Below are 17,800 nucleotides of genomic sequence, written 5' to 3' on the forward strand. Positions count from 1 at the left end.
ACTTTCTTCCATAGAGATGCTAGATAGTCCAATCTTGGACTTAGTTTTGATCTCAAATGTTTTGCCTTATTCAGTATTCTTTCTTTCTCTCTTTCCAATTTGAGTAGTTCTTCCTCAAAATTTGTTATCTTCTCCTCAAAAACTGATAGTGTATCAGGTGAGTTGACAAAACTATCTGCAAGTTTATTGATCTCATCCTATACCTTGCTCATTTTCTTGTCTATATCTACAGTCAAAAAGTTTGTTTTACAGGTATCTTTGTACAAGTTTTTGTAGTCTTTCAACAATTTACATAATTCTGGTAGAAGTGTGTCAAAATCTCTATTACACTTCTTTATTTGCTCATCAAAGAATTTCTATTTTTCAACTTCTACTTTATCCTTCACTGACTCTTCTTTTATTTTCTCAATGTTTTCTGAGATATATTTACACAGTGTATCAAGTTGTCCTAAAGAATCTTTATTGTCTATATTACAGTTGGGGGCAATTACCTTCAAAATTGGTATGGCATCAATTGCTTTGTAAGCTTGTGAGCTATAGTCATTATTTTCTTGATAAAATCGAGTAGTACCTTAGTCACATTAGTTGATTTGAAGCTTGATGATGAATCAACAATCTGAGTACTGGTGAAAGTAACCAAGCTTGTATTGACCTCTGGTAGTTCTGTTTGTGTTTGCATTTCTTTAAGCAATGGTTTTTCACTAGTTACCGGTGGTAATGTTTCCTTATGTACCTGTTCCTATTCTGGAGCCTTTTGCTCTATTTTTTCCTCTATTTGTTGCATTGCCTCAGTCTGTGTCTGAGTCTCTACCTTGTGTTCTTTATCTTCTATCAGTTTCTCCTATGAGTTATCAGTTTTCTCAGCAACTGGAGGCTCACTAGCCATATCTGTCTTATCTGTTGTATCTTTGTCTACCACTATGTTGATCTTTTGAGTATCAACATCCATAGTATATTAAACTTCAGGATTAAGATTATCATCCTCTACATCCATACTCTCAGCTACCAGTTGATCTTCAGTAGTTGTTGATTTTACCGGTGGAGTAATTAAAGGAGGTGGGGGTAAGTTGTCTCTAACCTTGATACTAGGTGGTCCACCAACTTTTCCTTTCCCCTTGTCTCTATCTTTCTGATAAACTTTTATGGGTTTGGGGTTCCTGTACTCTTGTTTTTCTTTCTCAACTAGGAATATATCCCATCCATTTTATGTCTCCTCTGTTACCTCATTAACTCTTCCTACCATTAAAGCAACATGTCGGTGTGCAGTAGAAAATATTGTCTGATGGGCTTGAGCAATTAGGTCATCAATTTCTTGGGGAGAGTTTACCGGATATACAGCAAGTAGCTTTTCAATCTTTATTTTCTTATCCAGTTCTATCACTGCTTGTCTTCTTGCTTCTAGTCTTTTGAACAGTTCATCAGGAATTTCATTGATTGCTTCCATCAAAAATTTCATGTACATATCCATATGTAATATAACACTATTTTCAACTTGCTCTTTTTCATTAGCTATTAGAGTGTCATATATTTTCTCTATGTTCTTCAATTTACCTTCCTCTGTGATTTCATTCAGTAGTATATCAAGAGGGGCCAAGTCTTTGTTTGTCCTTTTCTTCTTCTTGGGTGTCAGTTTCTTCTTTGGTGTGGCCTTTCTTACCGGAGATCTCACTGCTTGTCGTTTTTGCCTTGTCCTCCTGGGTGAGGGTGTGGTTGTCGGTGAGGGATCTCTTTTTCTTACAACTCTTTTGAAAGTTGCAAGCATGTCACTCCCTGAAGAAGTACCTACCGGTGATAGGTGAGTTTCAGGTTGTGGAGTTGCTAACTCATCCTCTACTATACCAATTTTCTTCAGTACATCTTCTTTGATGGCTTTTGCTTGTCTAGAACCTTTCCTTATGACTGCCTCAACCTTTTTCACTCTTTTCTTTGATTGTATTTGGCTTTCAATGGTTTTTGCACTACCAAATACTTCTTCCTTAGGTTCTCTGGGGGCTTCCAGAAGTGCTTTAGCATATGTTTCAACTATGTGATCATATGTTTCATATCCCATCTCGGTTACCCAAATTGTCCTTGAGATGACTGCTTCCATCCAGATTTCATCTTTCTTGATGACAAAGCATATTTCATCTTTGTATTTGTCTACAATCTTCTGTGATAACCTTATTCTTTTCTTCATTTTGGCCTTTAATGCTTAGGAAAAGTCATGAATATTGTTTTCCTTGTTCTCACCCATGTTATTGAATAGTTCTGTTAATTGTTTGCCTACCGATATATCATATCCAAGTTCTTTCTAACCTATATCGGGAACCTGTTTTGTTATGTGTAGCATCAAACATACTAACAGATTTCCAAACCTGAAAGTTCCTTTCTTGTCCTTCTTGATCTTTCCAAGGTTATCAATTAATTCATCTTTTAACCACTCACATATGTCAATTTTTGCATTGTTTGTGACCATGTCATAAGCACTCTTAATGCATAAGCTTGAAACTAAATTAAGTCTATTTGCATGAGTAGCTTTATATCCTAATATCATGCTGATGAATCTCACATTGATATCTATTACATCATTAACTCTTAGGGACCTCTTGTCGAATGTTGCACCAGTAAGGTTTATAACTGGGTCATTAGAAACCTTCTTGGTTTTATCTGGTCTTTTACCGGTGGTCGGTAACCCTGTGACAGCTTTCACAGCTTCCTTGGTGATCTTGTGGGCTACATCCAACCAAAAAAACTCACCATGTACCTTGCTTAAGACTATCCTAATCACATCCTTGGGAAATTCAGGAATGCTAAGGATCTCTCTAAATCCTAGGGTCTCAATGATCTTGTGTTCATCTTTTAAATTGCCAGTTTTATCACATATCACAGTTTTAAACATGGTTTTAATTTCTTCATCTCCTAACTCTTCAATGTTGTAGTGGATGTACATTATGGGATCTTCAGCATAAACAACTCCCTTAGGAATTTGAGAAAAAGAACCTAAGGTATCATCTTTCTTTGCTACCTCGGGAACTAATTGAAATACGGGCCTAGGTCTTTTTATCACTTCAACAACAGTAGGGTTTTCTATATATTCAATTGCAGAGGTGGATGCCATGATTAAATACCTTTTACTTCCTTGGGATGGATGATTGTTTGGAGTGTTCTTGCTTCTTGCTCGAAATGACTTAGCTCGGAGTCTTCACGCTCTTCGTAAATTTGAAATCTCGGTGAAATGAAGTGGAGCCAAAACCTTGATTATATAGTGTCTATTCGCTATGTACCACATTAATTGCATGTCAGTTAAGTATTCACTTAGCATTGTTTGCCGGTAATAAGTAATTTCCAACTTCTTATCTCTAACCGAGGGAATAATAGCACATGTGTCATTAGATTTCCAAACCCTAAAGGAAATTTTCTTCAATTAGATGAAGAACTTCCTGTCGGTGGAGCACTGCTCTGTCCTTCTGGTGAAGCATCACTTTGTTCTACCGGTGAAGCATTGGTTGGTTCTACTAGTGGAGGAGTATTCCCAATAGTTAGATTAGCTTTTCTAATCCATTGTTTTGAGAATTCTTGCTTAACCTCTTCAACCTTTTCTTTACCTTTCAAGCTAGAACTTTTGTTGTCTACCGGTGTTCCTTTACTTCTATAGAATTTATCAATATGCCCAATCTTGTTACATGCATAACAAGTTACATTATTTTTCTGAATAGCTTTCCCATAACCTATGCCAGTTTGTGTTCTACATTGATTAGATAAATGTCCAAATCTTCCACAAATATAACATCTTACATTCATTCTGCAGTTTTCATAATTGTGACCTGCTTTGCTGCATTTAGAACATTGACCGGTGGGTGTGTTGATATTCTGATAATTTCTAGATTTACATTCATTTTCTCTATGACCATACTTATTACAGTTAAAGCATTTTCCATTGAATTTATGAGCATTAGGTTGTCTTACCGATTTGCTGTGATCTTGAGTATTTGCAGTGCTAGAGCTTTCACCAACTTCAAAGCCAATTCCAAAAGTGTCACCTTTAGGTTTTTGATTCTGCAACAAGGTGCCAAGTTCCTCTGAGCTTTTCTTGATTTTTTCTTTATGTTGATTTGCAGTTTCTAGTTCTCTTTCTAAGACTTCTTTTTGTCTCATTGGTTCATTTGAGTCATTTCGAGTATGCATCAGATCTGTCTTCAACATGTCATTTTCATAGCTAAGTCTTGTGTTCTCATTTGCTGCATCAGTTAGTCTTCTGGTCAATTCTTCTTCATTCTTCTTCCTATCCTCAATCTCTTTGCAAAATCTCATAGTCATATCCTACATTTCATTCTTTGTTGTCATGATCTCTTGTTTCAACTTGCTCATCATATCATTAAGTGATTCCTTTTCATCATTCTCATTTTGCAATTTTTCACAAAGTTCTCTTCTCTTATTTCTTGCAACAGTAAAGTTTTCTTGAATTGCCTGAATGATGTCCTGAGCTGCCCTTAAATCATCTTCTAGTTTGATATTTTTCAATTTTTCTGCATCATAGTCTGTAAGAGCTCCTTCCAATTGCTTCATCAGATTTTCCATCTTTACCGGTGTCAAGATCTTCCTCAAGTTGTTAGGCTTTTGAAAATAGAGGACCAAGCTCTGATACCAATTGTTAGGGATCCCACAGATACTGAGAGGGGGGGTGAATCAGTATCTGACAGGTGAATGGAATTTCTTAACTTAAAACATGCAGAACATAATATAACAGTGTACTGGTATGCAAGAAATAATATAAATAGAATCAAGAACATCCACATGAAAAGCACACCATAACACAAGATTTTAACAAGGAAACCCGGTGTGGGAAAAACCTCAATGGGATTTGTGACCCACAATATTCACTCACTGGCCAATAAGAGAATATTACTTACAATAGGGGCCTGCACATATAGGAAGGCCAACTGCCTAGAGCTCACTGCTCAATGGGAAGTCTCATTGACTTACAATAAGGATTATACAAATCCAATATCTTGTACTACTTTACAATAGCATCTTCAATGCTAGATTCAGTACCGGTTCCTGCTCTATTCTTTACATATACCCCTTGACCTATATTTCGCACAATAGGTCTGCCTAATATTTTTCCTTTTTTTTTGCTTATATCTCCTATCTCTAATGTCTACAATGATCTCTCTTATATATAAGAGTCATTTTACAATTTTCCAAGTCGGCTTACACATTTTTACAATAATAAACAAAATATAATATAACAAAATTTTGTCGGCCTCTGTGCTGGTATACTTCCTTTCTTTTGTGCCACTGTCGGTGTCCTGAGTGCCAGTGTAGAGTGTGATCTATTGATGTCGGTATAATGCCTTTCCTGGTGCCATAAGATTTCAAGGTTGCCATCAATGACAAAACCTTCAATCACATACAATGTCTCATTGGAGTGTGCATATGCCAACACTAGTAACATGGTTCACAGCTTACACCGGCAACAAACATCATCTACCAGCACCGGCAGGCACAACAAGATTATTCTCACCAACACCTAGTCTACACCAACAGAAGATCTTACCAACACCCCAGCTGACATGAAAATTATATTATATAGCCGACATGATGTATTGTAAAGACTCATATATGTATGAGATCTTATAGGTCATTTTGTAAGTGTGATAGGTATGTATAGGTAATTAATGCAAGTAGAATATGAGAGCGAATATCTGTATATGCATTTTGATGTAATAATTTTGATGAGTGAATAAGAGTAGAGGAGAGCAAAGAAAGTTTTATGGCAGAGGTATTTGATAGAGTTTAAACTAGTACTGAATCAAGCATTGTAGATGCTATTTTGAGCAGTACATTATCAGTGAATTTAATCATCCAATTTTGTAGTCAATGTGACTCCTTTTTGTGATTGAGCAGTGAGCTCTAGGCTGTTGGCCTTCCTCCATGTGTAGGCCCCTATTGTATCAGTAATATTTATTCATATTGGCCAGTGAGTAAATATTGTGGGTCACAAATCCCACCGAGGTTTTTCTCCTACCGAGTTTCCTCGCCAAAATTTCTTGTTCTATGGTGTGCATTGATGTTGTCTCTCTTATTTCTCTTTATTTCATTATTGCTTGTTTACCGATACATTAATTTGGTTTGTAAAGTTGCAAACAAGTTTAAATATTTCATTCACCAATAATACATTGATTCACCCCCCCCCCCCTCTTAGTGTCTTTGGGACTGATCAAGTATTTAACAATTGGTGTCAAAGCCTAGTCCTCTATTTACAGAAGCCTAACAACTTGAGGAAGATTCTAAAACTAGTATCAATGGAAAGCTTGAGACAATAGTTGGAAGGAGCTCTTGAAGATTTTGATGCAGAAAAATTGCAGAATATCAAGCTGGAAGATGAACTCAAAACTTCTCAGGAATTTATCAAAGCACTTCAAGATAACCTGGTTATAGAAAAGAATAAGAGAAAATAATTACATGTGCAATTGCAAAATCAAGATGATGAAGAAAAAGGAACTCTTAGAGATATTGCAGACAAATTAAGACAAGAGAACAGTAACATGAAGAATGAGATGCAAGATTTAACCATGAGGTTGTTGAAATTTTGAGTTTGTTGGCATTTTGCATAGAGATTGCATTGATGATATATTGTCATTGATGTCAATTGAACCAGTAATGGTATTCATGTTATTGCTGATATCATTGTTTTTTATATTGGCTAGTAACTGGTAAGAAGAGATTTGTGGAAGATGTTGTAAACCAGTATGTAAAGTTTGTGAGTTGAACCGATGAATTGGTGTAAAGGGTTAAAACTTTCTAAGCAATGTAACCGGTAAACCCTATTAGATGTTAAACCCTAACTGATCAAGTTTTGTTGATTTATTATCTAATAAGAGGAAATGATGGAGACAAGTGTGATCATTGTATGAGGATAAGTTCAAATTGTTTTGGCACATTTGTTTTTTGTCTAGGGAAGGAGCAAAGTGGTTTGCATCTAATGCACAACGTGTGATGAGTTACAAAGTTTGATGAAGCGATGATCATGGAGCGGTTGGAATTTTCTTGAAGAATGTGAAGAGATTGTCATGATTTCTAAAGGTCAAGATTGTACCGACTTGTTTGTAATCTCGATGATGAGAATTAGGTTTTTGTTGTGTTACCGACCTAATTGATTTGTATTTAAGGTCGATGAAGTTGTTTGTAAAGTTTGTTGGCAAGATTGATAGAAACCTGTTGAGTGTGTAGTTGCCTAACCAGTGAATGGATCTACACTTTGAGTGAAGGCAAATTGAGCTTAGAAGGATCTGATCAAGCAAATGTAGTGCTACTCAGACAGATCAAGAAAACCCATTTTTTTCTAACAATTACAGCAGTAGTGAAATCCCTTAACCAAGTAAGCTCTAACAAGCTTGGTTACTCATTAAATCCTCTAACAAGGTGGTCCATTAGCTTGGATTCTTAAATCCTCTAGCGAGGTTACTCCTAACAGGGTATTATTCTTTTCATCAAGGCATATTTGTAATTCCCTTAACTGGGTGATTCCTAATCAGAATTAGTTCTTAACAAGACTTGTTGTAAAGCTTTAACAAGCTTGGATCCTAACAAGGTGAACTTCAGAAGATTTCAGATAGCTATCCTTGTGAGTCTCTTCTCACCATTGTTTTTACCTATTTGGGTTTTCCACGTATAAACATTTGTGTCAAGTGGTGAATTCTTTTGTGGTTATGATCTTATTTTTTGATTTGGTTAACTTCTGATAAGGCATGATAAGTAGAAGCATTGAAAGATGAATATGTTGAGTTATGATTAAGCATTGTTGATGTTTACAAGGTTGAAGTTGTTTACTGTTAAGTTGGCATAATAGTTAAACCAGTTGATGTCAAGTATTCTTATGAATATTGATCTTAACTGAGATATGTTTACTTTGTGTGACTGAGTTTGAGATTAAGAACTTTGTATCAATTTTTCAATATACTGATTCACCCCCCCCCCCCCCTCTCAGTATTCTACCGGATACTTATTCTTTCATCATACCATCAATTGGTATCAGAGCATCTTAGGTCCTCTTAATCTAAAAGCCTAACAGCTTGAGGAAAATATCATGATGAAGAAAGAAGGTTCGAAGTTCAACAAAGATAACTATAGAATATGGAGTGACAGAATTAAGATATACATTAAGAGTCTTGGCAGTCAGTATTTGGATCATATAGGAACTAAGTATATTACACCTATTGGAATCCTGACTGATGATCAAAAGAAAGAATAGCAAGAAAATCACCAAGCATTAGAGGCCATTATCAGTTCTATGTCTGATGCTAAATATGTAGATGTTCATGGTCTTGAGACTGCACATGAAGTGTGGAAAAAATTTGAAGAGAATTATAGTGGTGATGAACATCTTAAGATTGCCAAAGAGGAGAGTTCAAGAGGAAAGTTTGATGACATGAGAATGTCTGAAGGTGAGAATATCCAGCAGTATGGTCAAAGGATTAAAGAGATAGTTGGAGAGATAAAGAGTGCAGGAGAGAAAGTGGAAGATGCCACAGTAATTAGTAAGGTACTGAGAACCTTGCTACCGGTCTATGCTATCCGAGTTGCAGCTATTCAAGAGCTGAAATCCATTAACAAGACAAAGGTAACTCTTGACTCTATTATTGGCAAACTTACTGCTTTTGAACTAAATGGCTATGATGGTAGTGTACAGAAATCAGAATCTACATTCAGAGCTTCTATCTCTAACTCATCTGTGAGAAGAAGTAGAGATACCAGCCATAGTTATGAATCTAGATCTAGCAGAGATGTTGATGATGAAGACAGCTTAGTGGAACTTGAAGGATTGTTGGCAAAATAACTCCCTAGAGGTACTGGTAAATATAGAGGTAAGCTGCCTTTAAAATGTTTTGCATGCAACAAGATTGGTCATATAGCAACTAATTGCCCTAATGGTGAAAATGAATACAAGAGAGATAAATTTAAGAAGTATAAGGGTAAAGGCAAGAGAGATTGTCTTGTAGCTATTGATAGTGGTATTACTGATGAAGAATCTGATGATGATGCTAGTGAAGATATTGTGTTTGTAGCTATTAAGGAAGAAATATTAGATCAGAAGACACTAGTATCCAAAATGGATAACTCTGATGATTGGATCATTGATAGTGGTTGTTCACATCACATGACCGATAATCGGAGAAAATTTCTTTCCTTGAAGGAATTTGATGGCGGTGTTGTCAGATTTGGCAATGACTCACCCTGTATGGTTAAAGGTGAGGGAATTATTTTTCTTAATGGGAAGAGCAGTGTTGACGATGTCTATTGGGTTGAAGGCCTAAAGCACAATCTTTTAAGTGTGGCACAACTTAATGATAGAGGGTACCCACTGGAGCTTAGAAATGGAATGTGCAAAATCTTTGACAACAAAGGTGAATTGATTGCAACCGACAAATAGACCAGAGGTAATATATTTCATCTCAATCCTAAAGTTAGCAATTGTTTGATTGCAAAAATAGATGATAGCTGGATTTGTCATAGGAGATTTTGTCATATAAATTTTGACAATATTGTTAAAGTAAGCAAGTATAAGACAATAAGAGGTCTACCTTAGCTAGACAAACTGGTTAATGCTCTTTGTAAACAATGTCAGCTAGGAAATATGACTTCTTCAACTTTTAAGAGAAAGTCCTTCTCAGCAGAGCACTTGTTAGATTTGGTTCATACAGATCTATGTGGACCAAAAATAACAAGAAGCATTCAAGGTGACAGATACTTCATGATCTTCACTGATGATTGTTCAAGGATGATGTGGGTCACATTCTTGAAGCATAAGAATGAAGCTTTTGGTAAATTCAAGGCATTCAGAGCCTTAGCTGAGAAAGAGAGTGGCAAAAAGATAAAATGTCTAAGAACAGATCAAGGCGGTGAATTCACTTCTGTGGAGTTCACTAAGTATTGTGATGATAATGGTATCAAGTGGTAGCTTTCTGCACCAAGGACACCACAACATAATGGTATAGCAGAGAGAAACAATCGATCAATGGTTGAAGCTGCTGAGGACTATGTTGATACAAGGAGGTGTAGCAAAAACATTTTGGAAAGAAGTTGTAAGTACAGTTGTTTACATAATGAACCGAGTTCTGGTGAAAAGAGGTAAGGACAAGACCCCATATTAATATTGGTATGGGAGATCACATGATGTTAGCTATTTGAATATATTTGGAAACAAATGTTTTATTAAAAGAGGTGATTACATAAGCAAGTTTGAAGCTAAGACTGATGAAGGCATATTTCTTGGCTATTCCACTAAGAGTAAGGCCTATAAATGCTTCAACAACCGGACATAGAAAATTGTTGAGAGTGCTAATGTTCATGTAGATGAATGTCCTAAAGTTTCAGAAGGAACTAGTTCTGAGAAGAAGGATGAAGATCCTTGCATTTTTCTTTTAGAACCTGAAACTGTTAAATCAGAAATTGGTAAAGCAAATCCTGATGTACTTGTTCAACTAGAACAAATAAATTCAGAGAAAGATGATAATGAGGAAGCTGGACCTAAAGAGAATGATCATGTTATTCCTAGGTATGTGAGACTGAATCACACTCTTGAATAGATAATTGGAGATAAGGATGTCGATGTACTAACTAGAAGGAGAATAAGAGAGAACTCTTGCATGATCTCCACCTTTAAACCTAGAAGTGCTAAGGAGGCATTTGGTGATGATCATTGGGTGAAAGCTATGGAGGAGGAGTTGGATCAAATTGAGAAAAACAACACTTGGACCCTGGTACCCCAACCGGCAAACAAGAATGTTATAGGTACTAAATGGGTGTTTAGAAACAAGTTAAATGAAGATGGTGGTGTAGTTCGCAACAAGGCAATATTAGTATGCAAAGGTTATGCACAAGAAGGAGAGGATTATGGAGAAACTTTTGCACCAGTAGAAAGACTGGAAGGTGTCAAAACATTGCTTGCATTTGCAGCTCATAAGAAGTTCAAGGTATACTAGATGGATGTCAAGTCTGAATTTTTTAATGGGATACTAGAAGAAGAGGTTTATATAGAGCAGCCTGATGGTTATGCATTGACAGAAAAGGAAGACATGGTATGCAAACTACATAAAGCTTTGTATGGATTAAAGCAAGCACCTAGAGCATGGTATGAATGGCTTCATACTCATCTGATGAAGATAGGCTTTGCTAGAACCAGTGATGATAGCAGCATTTATCTTAAATCTGAAGGAGATGAAATACTGGTCAGTGAAGTATTTGTTGATGACATTATATTTGGAGGTAATGATGACATGAGTAATTGTTTTGCAGATGAAATGAAAAATGAATTTGAGATGTCATTAGTAGGGGAAATAAAAAAATTCATAGGCTTACAGATAGAGCAGATGAAGAATGGTATTTTCATTACTCAATCCAAGTATGTGAAAGAGGTTTTGAAGACTTTCGATATGAGTGACTGTAAACCAGTTGGAACCCCAATGGTTACAAGTTGTAAATTGTCCAAGGAAGATGCATCTAAGTCTGCAGATGAAAAAGAATATAGGTCAATGATTGGCAAATTGCACTATGATGTTCATAGTCGACCGGATATTGCCCATGCAGTTGGTATTGTTGCCAGATTTAAAAAGAATCCAAAGGAGGCACATCTGATGGCAACCAAAAGAATTTTTAGATATCTGAAAGGTACTGTTGACTATGGGTTATGGTATCCATATGGTGGAAATTTTGATTTGAAAGCATACACAGATGCTGATTGGGCAGGAAATATTGATGACAGGAAAAGCACTACCGATGGAGCATTCTTTCTAGGAGGAAGGGTAGTTTCATGGAGTAGTAAAAAGAAGAGGTGTACTTCACAATATATTATTGAAGTTGAGTATGTAGCAGCTTATATGAATTGCACACAATCTATGTGGATGAGACGTATTTTGGAAGGATTGAAGATGGAAATCTCAGAACCAATAAATTTTTTGTGTGATAATACAAGTGCAATAAACATTTCTAAGAATCTAGGTTTGCATGCAAGGACTAAGCACATTGAATTGAAATATCACTTCTTGAGGGAAAAAGTTCAAAGTAAAGATTTTATCTTGGAGCATGTTTCTACCAAGGAGCAGCTTGTAGATATCTTTACCAAACCTCTGCCTAAGACCACTTTCGAGTATCTTAGAAGTCAATTGGGGGTTGTCCCTCTTCATAAAGTTAGTTGAGCATGATGCTGATTGCATCAGTCCCCGAACAACTTGTAGAATTTTACATGGATTGATGAAGTAGAGGATGTATTCCATAGGGGGAGCATCAAGTTGCAAAATGATGTTGATGCACAGTGAGAGAAGAATTACATTTTCTTTTTACTTTCACTTTGGCATTATTGTCAAAGGGGGAGAAGAATTATGTGATTGAGGAGAAGAATTATGTGTCTGATTAGGTGAACCATCGGCAGGCTGAAGTCAAACAGCAGCAAGGTGAATACTTGGTAATGTAAACCAGGATTCCTATTCACCAATCTTAGCAGCAATCAAAGGAGTTGATATTTATATTGTCATCAATGCCAAATGGGGAGATTGTTGGAATTTTGAGTTCGTTGGCATTTTGCATAGAGATTGCATTAACGATATGTTGTCATTGATGTCAATTGAACTGGTAATGGTATTCATGTTATTGTTGATATTGTTGGTTTTTTATATTGGCTAGTAACCAGTAAGAAGAGATTTGTGGAAGATGTTGTAAACCGGTATGTAAAGTTTGTGACTTGAACTAGTGAACTGGTGTAAAGGGTTAAACCTTTCTAAGAAATGTAACCGGTAAACCCTATCAGCTGTTAAACCCTAACCGATCAAGTTTGTTGGTTTATTATCTGATAAGTGGTAATGATGGAGACACGTGTGATCATTGTATGAGGATAAGTTTAAATTGTTTTGGTGCATTTTTTTTTGTCTAGGGAATGAGAAAAGTGGATTGCATCTAATGCACAACACGTGATGAGTTACAAAGTCCGATGAAGCAATGATCATGGAGCGGTTGGAATTTTCTTGAAGAATGTGAAGAGATTGTCATGATTGCTAATGGTCAAGATTGTACCGACTTGTTTATAATCTCGATGATGAGAATTAGGTTTTTGTTGTGTTACTGACCTAATTGATTTATATTTAACATCAATGAAGTTGTTTGTAAAGGTTGTTGGCAAGATTGATAGAAACCTATTGAGTGTGTAGTTGCCTAACCAGTGAATGGATCTGCACTTTGAGTGAAGGCAGATTAAAGCTTAGAAGGATCTGATCAAGCAAATGTAGTGCTACACAGACAGAACAAAAAAACCTGTTATTTTCTAACAATTATAGCGGTAGTGAAATCCCTTAACCAGGTAAGCTCTAACAAGCTTGGTTACTCATTAAATCCTCTAAAAAGGTGGTACATTATCTTGGATTCTTAAATCCTCCAGCGAGGTCACTCCTAACAGGGTATTGTTCTTTTCAACAAGGCATATTTGTAAATCCCTTAACCAAGTGATTCCTAACCAGAATTAATTCTTAACATGACTTATTGTAAAGCTTTAACAGGCTTGGCTCCTAATAGGGTGAACTTTAGAAGAGTTCATATAGCTATCCTTGTAAGTCTCATCTCACTGTGGTTTTTACCTATTTGGGTTTTCCACGTATAAACATTTGTGTCAAGTGGTGAATGCTTTTGTGGTTATGATCTTATTTGTTGATTTGGTTAGCTTCTGATAAGGCATGATAAGTAGAAGCATTGAAAGATGAATATGTTGAGTTATGATTAAGCATTGTTGATGTTTACAAGGTTGAAGTTGTTTACTGTTAAGTTGTCATAACAGTTAAACTGGTTGATGTCAAGTATTCTTATGAATATTGATCTTAACTAAGATATGTTTACTTTGTGTGACTGAGTTTGAGATTGGGAACTTTGTATCAGTTTTTCAATATACTGATTCACTCCTGCTCCCCTCTTAGTATTTTACCAGATACATATTCTTTCATCATACCATCAGAGACTATGCAAGGATATTGAAGATAGAAAGAGGAATGAGGAAGATTTGGCCAAAAGACTAAATGAAAGATCAGATGAATCTCAAAGGCTTAGTTATGAAAATGATATACTCAAAACTGATTTGATTCACATGTAGCATGACAAAGAGGAACTTTTGAGACAAGTTAGCATGTTGGAAAGTGAGTTGGTCACTACAAATGAATACAAAGACAAATTCAAGAAGAGTTCAGATAATCTTGATGATATGCTGAAAAGTTAGAAACCTGATGGAGAAACTGTTGGAGAAAGTTTTGGGACTGCAAACAACCATGATCACAGCAAACTGGTAAGGCAACCTAGTGCTTATAAATTTAATGGGAAATGTTTTAATTGCAACAAATTTGGTCATAGATCAAATCAATGCAGATTTAGGAATAATCAGAATACAAACTTACCCACTGGTCAATGTTCCAAATGCAATAAAAATGGTCATAACTCAGACAATTGCAGAATGAATGTGAAATGCTATGTTTGTGGGAGATTTGGACATTTGTCTAATCAATACAGAAATCAAATCAGTCAAGTTTATGGAAAGGCTATTCAGAGAAACAATGTAACTCAAAATTTTGTAGAAGCAAGACTATAACGACAAACAATAAAGGATCTAATAACAAAGGCAAAGAGAAGGTGACTAAAATCAAGCAAGAATTTTCAAAACAATGGATTAGGAAGAGAGATCAAAGAGGTGATAAATCTATCACTGCACCGGCAGAACAGGGTAATCCTGCACCGGCAAGAGATTCTTCATCCAACTAAGGAATAAACCTTAGGGGTAAGGCACCAAATTGAAAATCATGCATTTACCCTTGGTTGATGGAGAGAAGTTATATTTCTTCTTTACCAGTAGATATGTGGAGTTTTTCACTTCACCGGCAAGCATTTATTACAGTTGTAAGTCAAAATTTTGGCTATAAAGGCATTATAACCTCTCATTTCAATTCACCAAGCATCCAAGCATTCAAAGAGAGTGAAATTGAGCAAAGGAATTCTAAAGGCGAAGCAGCAAAAAAAAATTTCAGGGCATTCAAGGATTTCATAGTTAAGAGGTATTTATCCTTCACAATGGCATCTTCATCTTCTTTTCCCGAATTTGTAGCAAACCCTACCATTGTGGAAAACATTAAGTGACATAGACCCATTTTTAAGATCATTCCTAAGATAGCAAAATAGGATGATTCTATTGGTGCATTTTCTAAAATTCCAAAGGGAGTCGTGTTTACTGAAGACCCTAGGGCATACATACATTGCAACATAGAAAGTTTAGGATCTAAAGATTTGATGAACATGTACATGAATGAAATTACTGACAAAGATGTGATAGTGAAACCAAAACATAAGGTAGTTGAGGATTTAGGTTTCATAGACATCCTCCATATGCCAGAATTCTCAGATGAAGTCGTCTGCTACGTCCTTAGCAGGGTTCACAGAGAATTTATGTGGTTGGACTCGGTATTCAAGATTACCAAGGAATCTATCAAAGTTGTTATTGGTTTACTCTCCATCAGTTCTAGACCTGACAAGAAGAAGAAAATACCTAAAAAATGAAGTTATGAGCTTAACCGGAGCTAAATATGACAACCGGTCACTTAGGGTTAATGACATAAAGAATAAAAATGTTAAATTTGCTAGCATGATAAGTGGGTATAAAATCGATCACACAAATAGGTTGAATTTTGTGTCAAGTTCATGCATTTATAGTGCACATGAGATGATTGTAAACAATGCAAAGATTGACATTTGTGAATGGTTGAAGGATGAATTGCTAGAAAATTTGGATAAAATAAAAGGTGACAAGAAAGGAACATTCAAATTTGGAAATCTTTTGGTATGTTTAATGCTTTACTTTTCTAAGGAGATCCCTGACATAGGTCATAAGGATTTTGCCTATGATATTTCTATTGGAAAATAGATAAAGGAGGCAATCACCGGTATGGGAGATAACAGTGATGAGTTGGTCAAAGATTACTTTAAGAATTTTCAAACTAGAATGAAACAGAGAGAAAGGATTTCCCAAAGCATCATAGACAAATATGATAAACAAATATGCTTTCTAGTAAAGAGAGATGAAATCTGGATGGAAGCAGTTAGACCCAGAATAGTATGGATTACCGAAATGGGATATGAGGTGGACTCTCACATTGGAATCATATGCAAAAATACTCCTAGATGCTCCATTGGAACCATCTGAGAAAATATTTGGTAGTGCTAAAATAATTGAAAGTGATGTAGCCATGATGAAGCAGAGAAAGAAAAGAGACAAATTCATTCAAAAGATGCATCTAAAATGGTAAAGGAAGTTACATAAGGGTTGATGAGTCTTGGCGGTATTGCTGCTAGTATGAAAGAAAGTCAATCAGAGCAGACACCGATAGCTCATGTTTCCCCGGTTGTTACTTCTTCTGAGACAGAAAGTGATAAAGCAACTGAATTTAAAAGAGTTGAAAGGAAGAAAAGAAAACCTTCATGGGGCACCTGCTCCATCTCCAAAGAAGTCAAGGACACAAAGAAAGAAGCAAAAAGTTGTAAGAGAGCCTAGTGGTCCAAAGAAGAAGGTAACTCCAAAGAAGAAATTAGAACCTAAGGCACCGGATACTCTTACATCGGAAGAGTTAATAAATGAAATCACACAAGAAGGTAACCTTAGCAATGTAAATAAACTTTATCATTCTTTCAAGGATTCAGATAAAAACACTATAGAGGAAAGCATTATATTACATCTTGATATCTACAAGAAAGTTCTCATTGAAGTTGTAGATGATCTGCCCAATGATTTGTATTTGAGGTTAGAGGCTAAAAGGATGTCAGTTATGGAATTAGATAAGAAATTGAAAGTAGAGGCTCTACTTGATGTGCATCCTATTAATTCTAAATAGGAAATTAATGACTTAATTTCAGAGGCAAACATAACAGTTTTTGTAAGTGGTCACCGGCAGGTTAGCCTTATGGTAGACCGAGTTAAGGAAATTGCAGATGAGACAACAGACAAGTGGGACATATTCTTTGTGGAAAGAGAGAAGAAAGAAGAAAAGGATAGACAAAAAATGGATAAGTCTTTTGCAAAGGTATATCAGAAGGATAAAGGTAAAGGTAAAATTGGTAGTGTACCTAATATAACAGTCAAGGATAACCTTCCTCCACTAGCACAGGACACTCCACCAATAACTGCAGAGGCATTGGTACAAACTTACAGTCAAACGGAAGAGAAGGCAAAGGAAATAACAAGAGATGACACTAATCTACAATCTGAAGTTCTTTTTACCATGAATGTGGACACACAAAACTTCAACATTGTCATGGACAAAGAGACTACAGAGGTTAAGGCAACTAAAGCTACAAATATTGAAATCTCTGAGTCACCGGTCAATACTATTGACTCTCAGAATATTGAGATACTAGCAGAAGTTGAGAAACCTGATACCATCCCAGATGCTACTCAGCCTAACATTGAGAAACTAGAAAAAGAACAAGCAAAAGCAGAGGTAAAAGCACAAATTGAACCTATAAATGTTGACACTCAGTAGAAGGTAGAGAAACCGACAGAGAAAGAACCTGAATAGAGTATGGTTGAACCGGCAATCAGCAAGACAGAGAGTAAGGATGATAGTAAGGTTGAAAACAAAATTGAAACACAGGGTGAACAAAAGGCAAAAACAGTGATTAAAGAAGAGGTCAATGATGGAAACAAGGAAGAAGTGGTTAAGGCAATTGGACAATAATTTGAAGAAAAGAAAGTTATTGCTGAGCCTAGCACTTCCACCATAGATTATAGGCCTACAAATGTGACTGA

The sequence above is a fragment of the Cryptomeria japonica genome, chromosome 6, assembly GCF_030272615.1.
Source record: "Cryptomeria japonica chromosome 6, Sugi_1.0, whole genome shotgun sequence".
Lineage (NCBI taxonomy): Eukaryota > Viridiplantae > Streptophyta > Pinopsida > Cupressales > Cupressaceae > Cryptomeria > Cryptomeria japonica.